This window comes from Dermochelys coriacea, chromosome 21 (genome assembly GCF_009764565.3).
Source record: "Dermochelys coriacea isolate rDerCor1 chromosome 21, rDerCor1.pri.v4, whole genome shotgun sequence".
NCBI classification, from domain to species: domain Eukaryota; kingdom Metazoa; phylum Chordata; order Testudines; family Dermochelyidae; genus Dermochelys; species Dermochelys coriacea.
Window position 1 is genome coordinate 9,590,586 of NC_050088.1, and position 15,569 is coordinate 9,606,154.

Here is a 15,569-nt window from a genome sequence, read left to right on the forward strand (position 1 = left end):
CGCAGATGCAGGGCAAGCTCTTAAAATGGTTCCGCACAACCAGCTCGGATGCACTGAACTGGTTCAGTGCCCTAGGGTAGACATGGTCATTGTATCCCTTGGAGAGGTTGGAGCTGTTTTCACCGCTCAGGTGCACTATGCACCCAAACAATGTGCCTATCCTCGGTCTCATTAGTTCCCCATTTCTCTTTATTCTGGAGCTTTATTTCCTCCAGTTCATCATCCCACAGATCCCCTTAAAAAAATAACTACAATTAAATATTCATTAGAACCCAAATCCCTGAACGCCCAGTCATCCTAAACCCAGGCCTAAATTTTACAGCGAGTGCAAATCTCTACTCACAATACTTAGCATGTATACAGCTCATTATTGACACTTTATGAACCTGCCTGCCAGGTGGGTATTCACTCAGCTTTTGCAGTGAGTGAAACTGAGTCACGCAGAGGGCTTGCCTGCAGTTGCATGGTGAGTCGATTTCAGGGCTGGGAAGAAAACACTGCTAGTTCCTAGTCACTGCTCAGTCCACTAGTGCAGGGGTTCCCAAACTGTGGTCCATGTACCACTGGTGGCACGTGAGCTTGTTAGAAGTGGTACACTGTATCAGGGTTGTCTATCCCTGGAAGTACTGAGGCCAGCAAACCCCTGATCCATGACATGGCCCTTTTTAGGCAAAATATTCAGGGGAGCAGCAGACTAATTGAGGAAGCGGGGAGGGGGAGGCGTTGATCAGGTGTCTACCTTCTTAACATGATAAAACCCAGCTGTTAGGTGACCCCCAGGAGGAGAGAGGCGGACGGCCTAAGGAGGAGAATTACAGGGGAGCATCAAGTCAGGAGACAGGCTCCCTGGGATGGGAACTAGAACCAGAACAGAGACTAGTGAGTTGGGGGGAGCCTGCCTGAGTCACAGCCCATCCCAAGGAGGCAGGTTGTGGAATTCCTTAACCAAGAGGAAAGAGTTGTGAGTCCACAGCAGAAGTCCTGTCAGAAAGAGTCTTCTAAGAGGCCAGGGTCTTTAGTGGGACTAGCAAAGCTCCCTGGGCAGGAACCTGGGAGCCTTCCCAAGATTCCCCCACCTCCCTAGCTCCCCTTTGAGGCTTTGTCTACACTGGCACTTCGTTGGCAAAACTTTTGTTGTTCGGGGTGTTAAAAAGCACACACACCCGAACGACAAAACTTTTAGTGACGAAAAGCGTCCTTCTTCGTCGGCAAGAGCGCTCTCCTGCCGATAAAGCCACTGCCGCTCAGGTGGGGGTGGAAGCTTTTTGTCAGCAGGAGAGCTCTCTCCGGCGACAAACAGCAGCTACACTGCGTGCCGCTAAAAGCCTCATAGTGTAGCCATAGCCTAAGCCTTCCCTGCCCATTTATTTACTTACACACACACACTCTCCCCCCCCCCACTCACCTGACCCTAACCTCATTAGACCTGGGCAGGAAGTGGGTTTTTTCCCTCTTTCCAGGATTTCAGAACTTTCCCCCAGACAAACTGAACTTGTTTTCAAAATAATAAATACAGTAAATAAATAAAAGTGACTCACCTGCCCTAAAACAGCCAAGAGCACAGTGGTTAGGGCACGATGGGTCACGGGCAATCCTAGTTGAAGTTTGTGATTCCCCCCCTCCATCCTCCTCCCACTCCCGCTCCGACCCCGCTCCCTAATTTTATCAGAAATTCCATCCTGGACCTAGAAACTTGTACATTGCTGTGACAAGTTTTGGGTCTGACACATTTTCGTTGGAAAACGTCACAGCATTTCGGTGAAAAACGCCCAACCTGCTCTAAACCTTATGTCCTCTAACCCTCCCAAACGGACTCCACTAGCCAAATTCCCTTCTCTTCTAATTCCCCCAGGCAGATCTCCACCAGCCACATACAAAACTCATTTGACTAGGTGTCTCTAAATATCTTAAGTAACCCTAAACCAAGAGGGCACCAAAAGAATTAAATGTGCACGGGGTACTTCAAACATCAGTTCTTCACAAAGGTGTCATTTGAACAATAAAGTTTGTGAACTACAGCACTAGTACACACTTCTGGACCAGATTCTCAGTGGCTGTAAATCAGGGTTGCAGTGTCTTCAATGGAGCTATTCTACTGTATTTTCCACTCCATGCATCTAATGAAGTGGGTTATAGTCCATGAAAGCTTATGCCCAAATAAATTTGTTAGTCTCTAAGGTGCCACAAGGACTCCTTGTTGTTGAGGCATACAGTAGCTGAAGATAAACATTTGGGAAGGCAGTGTGGCCTAGTGTAAGTTTTACGTCAATTAATAATATATGGGTTATTTCTGTCTGGTATTGGTTACCTATGTTAAATTAGTTTTGGTTGGAGCCCTTAAAGGGGTTGGATAACGATGCACTGCCACAATTAGATGCCACGCAGTGTAGCCAGTCCAGGGCTATTACTCTGTTTTCCAAGCCTTAGAGCATATTGTCTCCAGAGGCAGAAGTCCAACAACAGAAGTGTGAAATACAGTCCATCATTCACCACAACGAGGTGACAATGGTGGGGGGCAGGGGAGGGACCTAAGAGAATGCACAGCTTACTTATCATCAGGGCTTAGGAAATTGCTGAATGATCATTTGCATCTCAATGCTCAGAAGACAATGCCAGCTGACAGGTACTCCTTGCTAGGTGCCTTAAGAACAAACAGGAGGTTTGGACTGTGCCTGGAGGGTGACTGGTTGCAAAAAGAAAAGGAATACTTGTGGCACCTTAGAGACTAACAAATTTATTTGAGCATAAGCTTTCATGAGTTACAGCTCACAACAGTCTTTCCTGTACGCTATCCCCTCTTTTCTCCTCTCTCTCCTGACTTCAAATGTGCCCAGCAAGGGTGGTTCGATTGTGACCCATGGGTTCCTCTTGCAGCACTTCTCCAAGAGGGCTAGGGAGAAGGAAAAGGCTGTGTAGGGGTTGGAAGGATTAAAGCTGGGGTTCAGAGTACAGCGTAAGAGGAGGGCTGGCCTCACCACCCCCTCACGAGGGCTAGACTCCCTAATCCTCTGCCATCTGGTTGCAATCCTGAGAGACTAACCTTCCCCTGCTGGTTTCTTCTCTGGAGCTTGGGTGGAGATGAAGCAGGTTGCCTTCAATTTAGAGTCCTCATCTTCTGAGTGAGGAAAACCCTCAGTGACCTCCCTCACGCCCCAGCCAGTTGTACAAAGGTTTATATGGCGCTTTTATCATGCTTTCTCATGTGAAGGGCTCAAAGTGTTTCACAAGGGCATGTGATAATCATTATCCCCCTTTTATAGATGGGGAAGCTTAGGCACAGAGACGGGAAGTGATTTGCCCAAGGTTACAAGGTCTGGCAGAATGAGGAATAGAAGCCAGCAGTCCTGACTCCCTGGCTCTAGTCTAGACTAGCAGTTCCCAATCAGGGGTACGCGTATCCCTGGAGGTACTCAGAGGTCTTCCGGGGGCACATCAACTCATCCAGGTATTTGCCTAGTTTACAACAGGCTACATAAAAAGTCCTAGCAAAGTCAGTACAAAGGACAAAGAAAAGGAGTACTTGTGGCACCTTAGAGACTAACAAATTTATTTGAGCATAAGCTTTCGTGAGCAACAGCTCACTTCATCGTTTCATACTGGCAATGAGTTGTTCATCCTGCTCTATATACTATACACTGAAATATAAATACAATATTTATATTCCAATTGGTTTATTTTATAATTATATGGTAAACATGAGAAAGTCAGCAATGTTTCAGTACTAGCGTGTTGTGAAACTTTGGTGTGTTTATGTCTGATTTTGTAAGCAAGTCGTTTTTAAGTGAGGTGAAACTTGTGGGTACGCAAGACAAATCAGACTCCTGAAAGGGGTACAATTGCCTGGAAAGGTTGAGAGCCACTAGACTAGACCTCGCTCCTTCCCCTCCTGGAAAAGGGCAGGAAGGAGAACTTCCTGCATGGGTCTCAATTAACATTGCTCCCTGAATGGGTAACTTGCTTCATCTCTCCAAACTGAGTTAGCTTAGGGCAGGTCTAAACTTAAAACGCTGCATTGATGCAGCTGCGCCGCTGTAGCGCTTGAATGAAGCTGCGCTATACCGACAGGAGAGAGCTCTGCCATCGGTGTAGTTAATCCACCTCTGTGAGAGGCGCTAGCTGTGTGGGCAGGAGAAGATCTGCCACCGACACCGCACTGTCTACGCTGCTGCTTAGGTGGGGATAACGGCGTCGCTCAAGTGCTGTGGATTTTTCACATCCCTGAGCGATGTAGTGATACCGAAGTAATTCTGTAGTGTAGACCTGCCCTCAGTGCTAATGGGGGACACATCCTGACAGACTTGGTGAGTGGAAACGCCAGGCCAGGGTGCAGCTTGTGCCTGCCCCTTGGCAGACTGCTGCTAAGCAAGTGTCACGTCAATTCTACCATGCCGGTATCGACGGACATCCCCTTCTATTCCTCCCATTGATTCATGCATCATTAGTTACTGCTTGGATGCTGCTCCGAGACATGCACCCTCTGAAGGGCCTTAGTTTAAAGCAGTGATACTCAGACATCAGTGGTTCAAGAGCCACATTAGCAATCAACATTACCCAAAAGAACCACAGTAGTGTGAATTCATTGTTTCTTTTACTATAGTACTATATATCCATATTTAAACAGAGTGACAGGGGAAATAGTTTATATATTCTCACAGCAAAATGACTGACCAAGTATTATTATGTCATCAACTGCAATTGGTTAATAACATAGTAAAAGCATCCTAATTGGTTAACATTCAATCACTCGGTGTTTTAATATCATGTGTATTATTTAATACCACAGGAGATGCATTAAAGAGCCACGTGTGGCTCGTGAGCCTCAGCCTGAGTCTCACTGGTTAAAGGTTCAGTAGGTCACAGGATACATGAAACACCCAATGTACAAGAGAGGCAGGATACATTGGACAAAGCATAGAACTAGGAGACTTGTGTTCTATCCCATACTCAGCCACAGATTCACCTTGGGCAAGTCATGTCCCCAATCCGTGCCGGAGTTTCCCCATTTGTAAAAAGCGATAATGAAACTGACCTCCTTTGTGCATTGTTTTGAGATCTGTACCATCAGTTCAGTTGCAAAATGGGAAAAACTTCCTAACTGTCAGGGTGGTTAAGCACCGGAATAAATTGCCTAGGGAGGTTGTGGAATCCCCGTCATTGGAGGTTTTTAAGAGCAGGTTGTCAGGGATGGTCTAGATACTTAATCCTTCCTTGAGTATAGAGGACTGGACTAGAAGACCTTTCAAGGTCCCTTCCAGTCCAATGATTCTATGGGGAGACTTAGATCATAAGGGCTTGTCTACCTTGGAAATTGAGCAGTAAAACTATGCCAGTATAATTACACCGCTATAGTTATACTGGTAACTCCCCGGGTGGATTCTCTAATTCCAGAGTAATTAAGTGTCTTTTTCCGGTATAGCTTCAGCTGCTTCCAAATCGACATAAGTTAAATCAGAAAAAGCCACTCTCACTCCAGAATTAGACTGTCCCCATGGGGAGTTTTGCCAGTATAACTATAGGGGTATAAATTCACACTGTACCTTACACTGGTATAACTTCCCATGTAGATCTGCTCTAAATTCCCTGCTCCATGTAGCAGAGACCAGCTCTCCCTCTACGAACAAAGCACACCATTAATGCTCAATACATAATAATACTACAGCTTGATCGGAGAGTGGAATTTTACCTGGAGTTTATAAAGCACTTTGGCACCTGTGTGATGACCAGGGCTTCTTAAAACCAAGTCTACTATTCTACAGGAACAAAAATTGAGGAGAAATTCCTCAACCATCTTTTTGTTCTGTGTTTGAACCGCACTTCGCAGAATGGGGTTCTAGTCCACAACTCAGCCTCCTAGGGATGCGATGATAATAAAAGCAACAGGACTTAGAAAGAACAAAGGACCAGATCATCAGCTGGTACAAATCTATGTAGGCCAATTGAAGTCAATGAATCGAACCTAATGGACACCCAACTGCTGCACTCACTCCAGATTGGTTTAATTTTAAATACAGAATCATAGAAAAGCAGAGCTGGAAGGGACCCCTTTGTTTATTTGTAAGTCACTCTGGTTCAGGTGCAAGGGTAGGGGAGAACACAGAGCTGGTTGGTGGATCTGGCCATATTTGAAGGGTGACCCACCACTGGTAACACCTGCAGCTTGCTTGGTGCAAGTCTTAACCACAGATTCTAGCCCGGTCCTGAACACTCGTCATCCTTGTCCACCCTTGCAGCTCAGTTGTGTTTAGTACCTGTCCAGCTGCAGTCATTGCTAACACCCACCATTGGCAAGGGGGAATTCTTCTAGTGAAGAGCAGGTTTCTGCATCTGAAAGATTCCTAGTCTCAGCTTGTCCTCGGTGATGCTATTTCTGGGTTCATGACGCAGTTGTTTGCTCTTATTTTTCACGTTTAGCGTTTGCAAAACCTACAAGGAAGTGAGTCCCTTTTGTCAAGCTGGTTCCTCTTCTGCTTATCATTTCTAAGAAGGGAAAATTTCAGTTTCTTTTTTTTTTTTTTGGCCTTTTCCCGTCACATCACATTTCTTACACAAATCCCTTCTCTTCCACTCTAAAGTCAAGTCATGCAGGGGTGTGTAAGTCACATTCCTCGAACTCATCAGGAACTACCACCTGCCTCTCACCCATTCGAAACACCAATCCACGGGCAACTGCTGCTAATACGCATCTTCCCCAATGGCAGCAAAGAGGGACAGATTAAGATCTGAACGAGATCTTAGGCTGACCAGGGTGCCAAGCACCAGAAGAGCCTCCTCTCCTTCCACGTTTGACCACTTCCAAGCTAATCTGGAGTCGGACCAATCTAATGGGGACCAATCCCTATGGCCCTTGGAAAGAGCAGAGGAGGACCTGCCAGCCACGTTTTCAAGAGGTCCCTAGGCTCCCAGGAACAAGGGCTTCAGTCACCTTGTGGCCCAAAGAGGCCAGGAACAGGATGGGGCGGGGGGGCTGAGAGTACGATTCCCCCAGCATCCATGGGCGCCAGATTTGTATAATTTTTAGTGGTGCCCAGAACAGGTCCAAGTAGAGCTGTCCCATCCATAGGACTGACTGGGGCAACCCCCCCTTGGGCCCCACACTTTGGGGAGCCCCATGCTTCAGGGGATGCAGGGTCCAGGGTAGCCTGGGGGGTTAGCTGGGGACCTGGCGCCGGCAGCAGGAAGCGACCCGGCCCCAGCCCACTCCGCCACGCCGGCTCCCGACGTTGCTCGGGGGAGGGGGGCAGAAGCCAGAAAGAGGTGAGGCAGGGGCAGGGGGGAAGGGGTGGAATGGGGGTGGAGGGGGGCGGGCTGGGGCCGGGTCACTTGCTGCTGCTGGCCCCAGGCCCCCTGTTAACTCTCCAGGCTGCCTGGGACTCCGCGTCCCCCTGAAGCTTGGGGCCACACAAAGTGCAGGGCCCGGGGCGGTTGCCCCGGTCCGTCCAATGGACGGGATGGCTCTGATTAAATATAAGCCCAAACAATGGTGGAGCCGGGCCCACGTTCTGGAATATTGGTGAAGCACGGGCACCACGGGCCCATATAACTCGCCGCCTATGCCAGCATCTCCAGGATTCTGGTTTGCTAGGAGCTGTGTTTAGCCTTCACCTACTACCGAGGTATTAATCACCTCCCAGCTCACCCAGCCCTCACTTTCACGAAGGGTTAAAGCCACAGTGACGTGTGGGCACAGCAGCACCTCAGAGATGGCAAAGTAGCTTATCTTTATTGCTGACTAAAACAGACCTTTGCCTTGAGTGCATTTCCCCTCCCGCTCCTCCACTTTGCTTAAAGGTTTCGGGTGAGTTTCCTGTTCTTCCTGGAGCGCACGTCCCTCACTTGCCTCCCCATTCGCCAAACCCACTCAGCACCTTTCCCTGAGACCAAATCCCGTCAGGGGCTTCCCCACCCACCTCAATAAAAGGTGATGTGGAAATTCAGCCACTGACCCTGTGTTGAGGAGAAAGGCCAGCATGGAGGTGGGAAAACATTGCATATCACGGGGCAAAGCGGGGATCCGCAGAAGCACAGAAGGGGAAGGGGAGGCAGAGAGACTCTGAGTAGCAGCTGTAGCTCTGAGCAGAAGCCGACTCACCCTCTTCTGTGGGAGCAATAAAACTGCCATTGGTGTGTTGTACAGTGTGATGCTGTTTCAGGAAGTGCATACATACCTCCCGAAGGAAACATGTTCTAGGCAAGGCCCTTAGCCCACACAAAGGAACTTGGGGCAAATTTCACCACGGGATGCACAGCGGGCAGGATAGTAACTAAACACTTGCCTGCAGTGTGTGTGTGTGTTTATGTACAGCGCCTAACACCCTGGGCCTCGGGGCAATGCTGCATTACAAATGAATACTCCTACAGCTAATATTATTCTGAGAAGCACAACTCACAGCCACAGGGCTGGCAAACTAAGGTCACCAGGCTCCATAGCTCCTGACCCCAGAAAAGTAGCCACCCCAACAAATTTCCCATTCCCCTTTACGACCTGCTCTGACAGAAAGCCACACATCTGCCCCCTCTACTCCCTTCCTGTCTGCACGCACAGGCCAAACAGAGTGCTTCTGGCCCATGCAGCTGGGCCCCCTCCCCCCCGCACTGCCACATGGGAAGGTGCTGAAATGATTCATTAATTTCAAAACCATACACGTGACTGGTTATGTCTGGTAAGTCAGCCTGGGAAGACAGTGCCCACGGCTGCAGAGACACGGTGAGCCAGGGGACTGCAGATTTCTGCAGCATTAACCCAGAAACGCATCCCAATCCAAATTCAAAAATCGTTTGGGTGTATTTAAGCCTTTAATCCACCTTCATTTACTTGTTTTATAAGAAAACACTGCAGGGCTGTCCTGATTCACTGCTGTAGGTTGTCATGTTTTGGCATGACTATAAAACACTGGAGAATATATTTTAACAAAGGGGTTCCACGCCCCCTCTTCCGGCACTCAGCTTACAGTGAAATCTTTGGCCCTGATCCTGCAAATACTTATTTACACATTTAACATTAAGCACTTGAATGGTATTAAGTCATCTGCTCATATGCCTAAATCAAGCATATTTTGTTAACCTCTAAGGATCAGACAAGAAGCAATGGGCCTAAATTCCAGCAAGGGAGGTTTAGGTTGGATATCAGGAAAAACTTACAAACTGTCAGGGTGGTTAAGCACTGGAATAAATTTCCTTGGGAGGTTGTGGAATCCCCGTCATTGGAGATTTTAAAGAACAAGTTAGACAAACACCTGTCAGGAATGGTCTAGTTATTACGTAGTCCTGTCATGAATGCAAGGGACTGGACTAGATGATTTTTCGAGGGCCCTTCCAGTCCTACACGCCTATGATTAGGCCCCTTCATTGTCCTGTCCAGTTACAGAGGACTATACATTCCCAAGCCCTTTCTAGTTAACCCCTCACAACCCCAGGGGACAGAGTAGCAGCCATGTTCGTCTGTATTCGCAAAAAGAAAAGGAGGACTTGTGGCACCTTAGTGACTAACAAATTTATTAGAGCATAAGCTTTCGTGACCTACAGCTCATTTCATTGGATGCATTTGGTGGAAAAAACAGAGGGCCGAAGTGAGCTGTAGCTCACGAAAGCTTATGCTCTAATAAATTTGTTAGTCTCTAAGGTGCCACAAGTCCTCCTTTTCTTTTTGCAAACCCCAGGGGAGATCGTCAAGTGGCATTAGCCCCATTTCATAGGTGGGGAAATGGAGGCCCGGAGACGGGCAGCGACTCGCCCACGGTGCAACTGGACCAGCTTGGCGTGCCAGTTTTCCACACTCCTGGGCTAATCACTTCTCCCCACCTCCCGCCCACGTGACAACCCCCCCCCCAAACAAAACCAGCAGGACCTGCCAGTGATGCCCCCCAGAGCTGTCACTGGCCTCGGGGCTGCGCCTGAGTGCCCCCCCCCCCGCGGGGGGAGCCCTGCACCGTCGCCACGCAAGCTCCTAGGCACCCATGGCTGGATTCCTGCAGATCGCAGCTGCTGCTGCTGCTTTATCCCTGTGGCCCCCCCCCCCCGCCTCCCCGGGGAAACAGGCGCCGCGAGCCTTGCCCCATCCCGGGAGCTGCGGTGCCCCAACCCCAGCGCCCGCCAGCTTGCTGGACCCCTCCCTTCCCCTTTGTCCCGCTCGCGGCTGGGATGCTGCACCCCGGGGCGCTGGGCTGGGCGAGGGGAGGGGAGGGGAGGAAGCGCCCGCGCGGTTCGTCCTCACCCCGTTCCTCCTCCCGTCTGCAACCGCCGCTTTGCAGCGCTCAGAGCGGGGGCGATGCGGCTGGAGCTGCCCCCTGCGCGCTAGTTCATCCTCCCCGGCTGCCCTGCCTGCTTCTGCACCGGCTTCCTCGCCCTAGGAGGGGGGACCCAGCGACTGCATGCGAAAGGAAGGAGTGGAGATAACGAATCGACCATAGATGCAAATCGGGAGACCGCTTCAGCTCCCTCTAGAGGCTCCTTCTCGCCCAAAGCTGCTCACTGAGGCTCTCCAAAAAGAAAAGGAGGACTTGTGGCACCTTAGAGACTATTTCATGAAGTTGACAGATTTCCACTCTGTAGGGCTAAATTCAGTGCCTTGCATAATGACAACAAGAAAAGGAGGACTTGTGGCACCTTAGAGACTATTTCATGAAGTTTGACAGATTTCCACTCTGTAGGGCTAAATTCAGTGCCTTGCATAATGACAACAAGAAAAGGAGGACTTGTGGCACCTTAGAGACTATTTCATGAAGTTGACAGATTTCCACTCTGTAGGGCTAAATTCAGTGCCTTGCATAATGACAACAAGAAAAGGAGGACTTGTGGCACCTTAGAGACTATTTCATTAAGTTGACAGATTTCCACTCTGTAGGGCTAAATTCAGTGCCTTGCATAATGACAAAAAGAAAAGGAGGACTTGTGGCACCTTAGAGACTATTTCATGAAGTTGACAGATTTCCACTCTGTAGGGCTAAATTCAGTGCCTTGCATAATGACAACAAGAAAAGGAGGACTTGTGGCACCTTAGAGACTATTTCATGAAGTTGACAGATTTCCACTCTGTAGGGCTAAATTCAGTGCCTTGCATAATGACAACAAGAAAAGGAGGACTTGTGGCACCTTAGAGACTAACAAATTTATTAGAGCATAAGCTTTCGTGAGCTACAGCAGCTTATGCTCTAATAAATTTGTTAGTCTCTAAGGTGCCACAAGTACTCCTTTTCTTTTTGCAAATACAGACGAACACGGCTGCTACTCTGAAACCTTGCATAATGACAGGTTTCAGAGTAGCAGCTGTGTTAGTCTCTAAGGTGCCACAAGTTCTCCTTTTCTTTTTGCGAATACAGACTAACACGGCTGCTACTCTGAAACCTGAGGCTCTCCAGAGATCCTTCCACCGTGGCTGGGTGCTGGGGCCATGCGGATTTGAGACACGAGAAGGGGGCTGAATCAGCTACTACCCTCACAGGAACCTTTCTGGGAAATAGCTTTCTTCAGGGAAAAGCAAACACAACCATATCATAGAATATCAGAGTTGGAAGGGACTTTCAGGAGGTCATCTAGTCCAACCCCCTGCTCAAAGCAGGCACAATCCCCAATTTTTTTTGCCCCAGATCCCTAAATGGCCCCCTCAAGGATTGAACTCATAACCCTGGGTTTAGCAGGCCAATGCTCAAACCAGTGAGCTATCCCTCCCATGCACGAAGACGGGAGAAATAATTCTTCTGCTCTGTTCTGCACTGATAAGGCCTCCGCTGGAGTATCCAGGTCTGGGCGCCACATTTCTGGAAGGATGTGGACAAATGGGAGAAAGTCCAGAGGAGAGCGACAAAAACGATTAAAGGTCTAGAAAACGTAACCTACGAGGAAAGAGCAAAAAAATGGGTTTGTTTGGTTTGGAGAGGAGAAGTCTGAGGGGGGGGACATGATAACCGTTTTCAAGTATGTGAAAGGTTGCTCCAAGGAAGAGGGTGAAAAATTGTTCTCATTTATCTCTGAGGACACGACAACAAGCAATGGCCTTAAATTGCAGCAAGGGAGGTTTAGGTTGGACATTAGGAAAAAGTACTTCCTGTCAGGGTGGTTAAGCACTGGAACAAATTGCCTAGGGAGGTGGTGGATTCTCTGCAATTGGAGGTTTGTAAGAGCAGGTTAGAGCAGCGGTTCTCTGAGTCAAGACCCAAAATTGGGTCATGACCCCATTTTAATGGAGTGGACAGGGCCAGTATTGGACTTGCTGGGACCCAGGGCTGAAGCTGAAACCCAAGCTCCACCCCCACCCAGGGTGGCGAGGCTCGGTCTGCACCCCCCCGACCCCAAGGTCATGTAATAACTTTGTTGTCAGAAGGGGGTCGTGGTGCAATGAAGTTTGGGTTAAACAAACACCTGTCAGGAATGGTCTAGTTATTGCTTAGGCCATGTCTACACAGGCACCACATGGGATGAAGATGCTCTATGCCGACGGGAGAGCTCTCCCGTCAGGATGAAGAAACCACTTCCATGAACAGCAGAAGCTATGGGGCCGGAGAAGATCTCCTGCCGACATAGCCCTGTGCACAAGGGTGCTTACGTTAGTGTAATTTATGTCACTCAGGGGTGGTTTATTCACACCCCTGATTGACATAAATTATGCCGACATAGGCTGTAATGTAGACATAGCCTAAATCCTGCCTTGAGTGCAGGGAACTGGGTTAGATAACCTATTGAGTCATTCCAGTCCTACATTTCGGTGATTCCTATCTTGACTCTGCATGAGCTTCCTGGGACCACACTTGCCCCTGGGTGGGAGAGTGTGCTAAGTGAACAAGAATGCAAGTGACTGGAGGGAGGTGAGAAGACAATAACAGTGAAAGAGTGACCCCAGTTGTGGATGGGGAGGAGGTAGAGAAAAGAGGAACAAAGAGTAGGGGAGTTGAAATCTTGGAGGGTGAGTTTGCTGTGAATCTGAGGAATATCAGGAAGCTGTTGGAAGGGACAGAGTTTGGGGAGTGATATGGTTGTTAGACTTTTTCCCACTATATATTCATAGGCAGCTAGCAGAACAGGGCCCGGATCATGGCTGGGGCCTCTAGGTCAGTGGTTCTCAACAAGGGGTACATCGACTCATCCAGATATTTGCCTAGTTTTACAACAGGCTGCATAAACAGCACTAGCGAAGTCAGTACAAACTAAAATTTCATACAGAAAATGATTTGTTTATACTGCTCTATATACGATACACTGAAATGTAAGTACAATATTTATATTCCAAATGATCTGTTTTATAATTATATGGTAAAAATGAGAAAGGCAGCAATTTTTCAGTACTAGCATGCTGTGACAATGTTTGTATTTTTATGTCTGATTTTGTAAACAAGTAGTTTTTAAATGAGGTGAAACTTGAGGGTACGCAAGACAAATCAGACTCTCAAAAGGGATACTGCAGTCTGGAAAGGTTCAGAGCCACTGTTTTAGGTGCTACCTCAATACAAATAGCTAGTAGCTTTTAAAAGCCTGTACAGTGGCTGTGACAGATAGGGCAACTTCCTGCAATAACTTGGGGAGACCATACTGTATTAAGTGTATGAGCAGTTTATGTATCATGGTGGGCCACAGCTGCCCCGCCAAGTGAAAACAGTAGGAGATGATTCAGGCAAATCACTGAGATTATAACACTCCAGAGAGGTACTGTCTCCTAGGGACGCTCATATATTCTGGTTCAAACGGGGTTCTCCAGGGACCACCAGGTAAAGAAAGGACTTTAATCTAGGGCTTCATTCTGGTCCCTGATCTAAAGACTGATATGAACTTCTAACCACAGGGAAATCCCATTTGTGGGACTTGAAGGTCCGACACCCACCACCAGGGCCCTCGGTTGGATTTGGGGCTGATCTCTGGTAGGCTTTTAGCACGCACCTAGCTTCTTTTCTTGTTTTGAAATACTTTCTCTGTAATGCTTCCACCTTGACAACAAATGTGTTTGCTCAGAAGGAGCTGTGTGTTACCTTGTAACAGGCAATACACTGGTCACAGCCCTTGGAGGGAAAGGAACGCACAGGTGCTGGCCTTTTTCGGTAGACTGGCTTGCTGGGGATATCACTGTATAGAAGACGGGGAACATTGCAGCCTTAAAGCCTCGGGTCCAGAGGGAGTGAGACACAGGTCTTTGCCCAAGAGAGGTAATGGCTGGGAGCCAGAAACCTTTAAGTTGAAGCCCTTGAGAGGGACCACAGAAGTGAGCCTGCAATGGTGACAATGCCATGGGTGTAGTCCATAAAGTCATGTGTGTGTGTGTTTGAAAAAAAGCAAAGCAAAGCTGAAAATGGCTGAGAACTTAAAGATTTCAGAGTAGCAGCCATGTTAGTCTGTATTCGCAAAAAAGAAAAGGAGGATTTGTGGCACCTTAGAGACTAACAAATTTATTCGTGCATAAGCTTTCGTGAGCTACAGCTCACTTCATCGGATGCATCCGATGAAGTGAGCTGTAGCTCACGAAAGCTTATGCTCAACTTAAAGATTGGATGCCAACAAACTGCAAACACCAGTGATGATTGAACCTGGTGACGTTCTGTACAAGAAGAGCTCTTGGCCATGCATGTAGCCGCTTCCCTCCCTTCACACTGACTCAGACATTCTAGGCTCCACAATGATGTTTAGGGTTATTGTGTATGCTGACTCTGTGGGTGTGTTGACCGGTGTGTGTGGGTTGTGTTGTGTTGGGAGAGTTGTGTGGATTTGTGCAGGGGATAGCTGAGGGATGTATGCTGCAGGGAGGGGCTATGAGTGTTTGGGGGGCTGTCTGCTGGTTGTGGTGTGGTGTGGGTGGTTGTGTTGACTTGTGTCAGGGGGTGTTGTGCTGGGAGATTTGTGCTCATTTGGGCAGGTGGCAGCTGGGTGCACAGGTATGGCATTAGGGCCAAGTAATCCCCACCAGTGCAGTCTCCCTCATACAACCAATTAAATTGTTGCGTGCAAATTAGCTGTAGAGTAAGTGTGACCAGTTGTTACCTTTGTACAATGGTCTCTAGATCTCTTGGCATGTTGTAGATTCATGCATGACTGTAGCTGTGTGCTACATGGGTGTAATTCAAAAGGTCAAAATGGCTATGAACTTAAAAACTGGGTGGTAACCGACCGTGGAGACCACAGATGATTGAACGTGGAGATAGTCTAAGCAAAAAGGGCTCTAAGCCATGCTTGTAGCTGCTTCCCACGCTTCTCACTGACCCAACAGACGTTTGAGGCTTCAGCTTGACACACAGAGCAACATTCCTAGAATCTTATACAGATAAAGGAAATAAATGGGGGACAAAACAAGAATAATAAGTCACTTTGGGGGAGATTTCCACCCACAATAGGGGCTAGATCTTCACCCAGAAGCTCCCTTTTGTTACACTAAATTGCTGGATATTTTTGGTTCCTAAATGAGCACTGAGCTCTTTTGAAAATTCTAGCCATAAGGGCTGTTGGGGGGGGGGGGGGTAAATTAATAAAATCTAGCCAAAAAAAAAAATCAAAAACACAAAGCCTAGCTCAAGCAGCAATTTTACCCCAAAAGGGAGCAGTCCAACAAAGTCCATGGAATCTACTAGGGATTTCGCTATTCATTTTACATGGACAGC

General features: G+C 48.1%; 2 protein-coding genes across 15 annotated transcripts in view; one reads left to right on the forward strand and one right to left on the reverse strand.

The window, feature by feature from the left end:
* The window catches only part of BAK1 (BCL2 antagonist/killer 1), a 43,033-nt gene extending 32,645 nt beyond the window's left edge, over positions 1 to 10,388 (reverse strand). Inside the window, exon 1 of one of the 2 annotated variants that reach the window (XM_038379870.2) lies at positions 10,211 to 10,388. The gene's annotated coding sequence lies outside the window, so the exon portion shown is untranslated. The remainder of the gene's footprint in view (positions 1 to 10,210) is intronic. The other variant, XM_043500463.1, reaches the window with a different exon arrangement.
* UNC5CL (unc-5 family C-terminal like) overlaps positions 1 to 15,569 on the forward strand; it is a 77,165-nt gene that overhangs the window by 47,499 nt on the left and 14,097 nt on the right. The window lies entirely within an intron of this gene.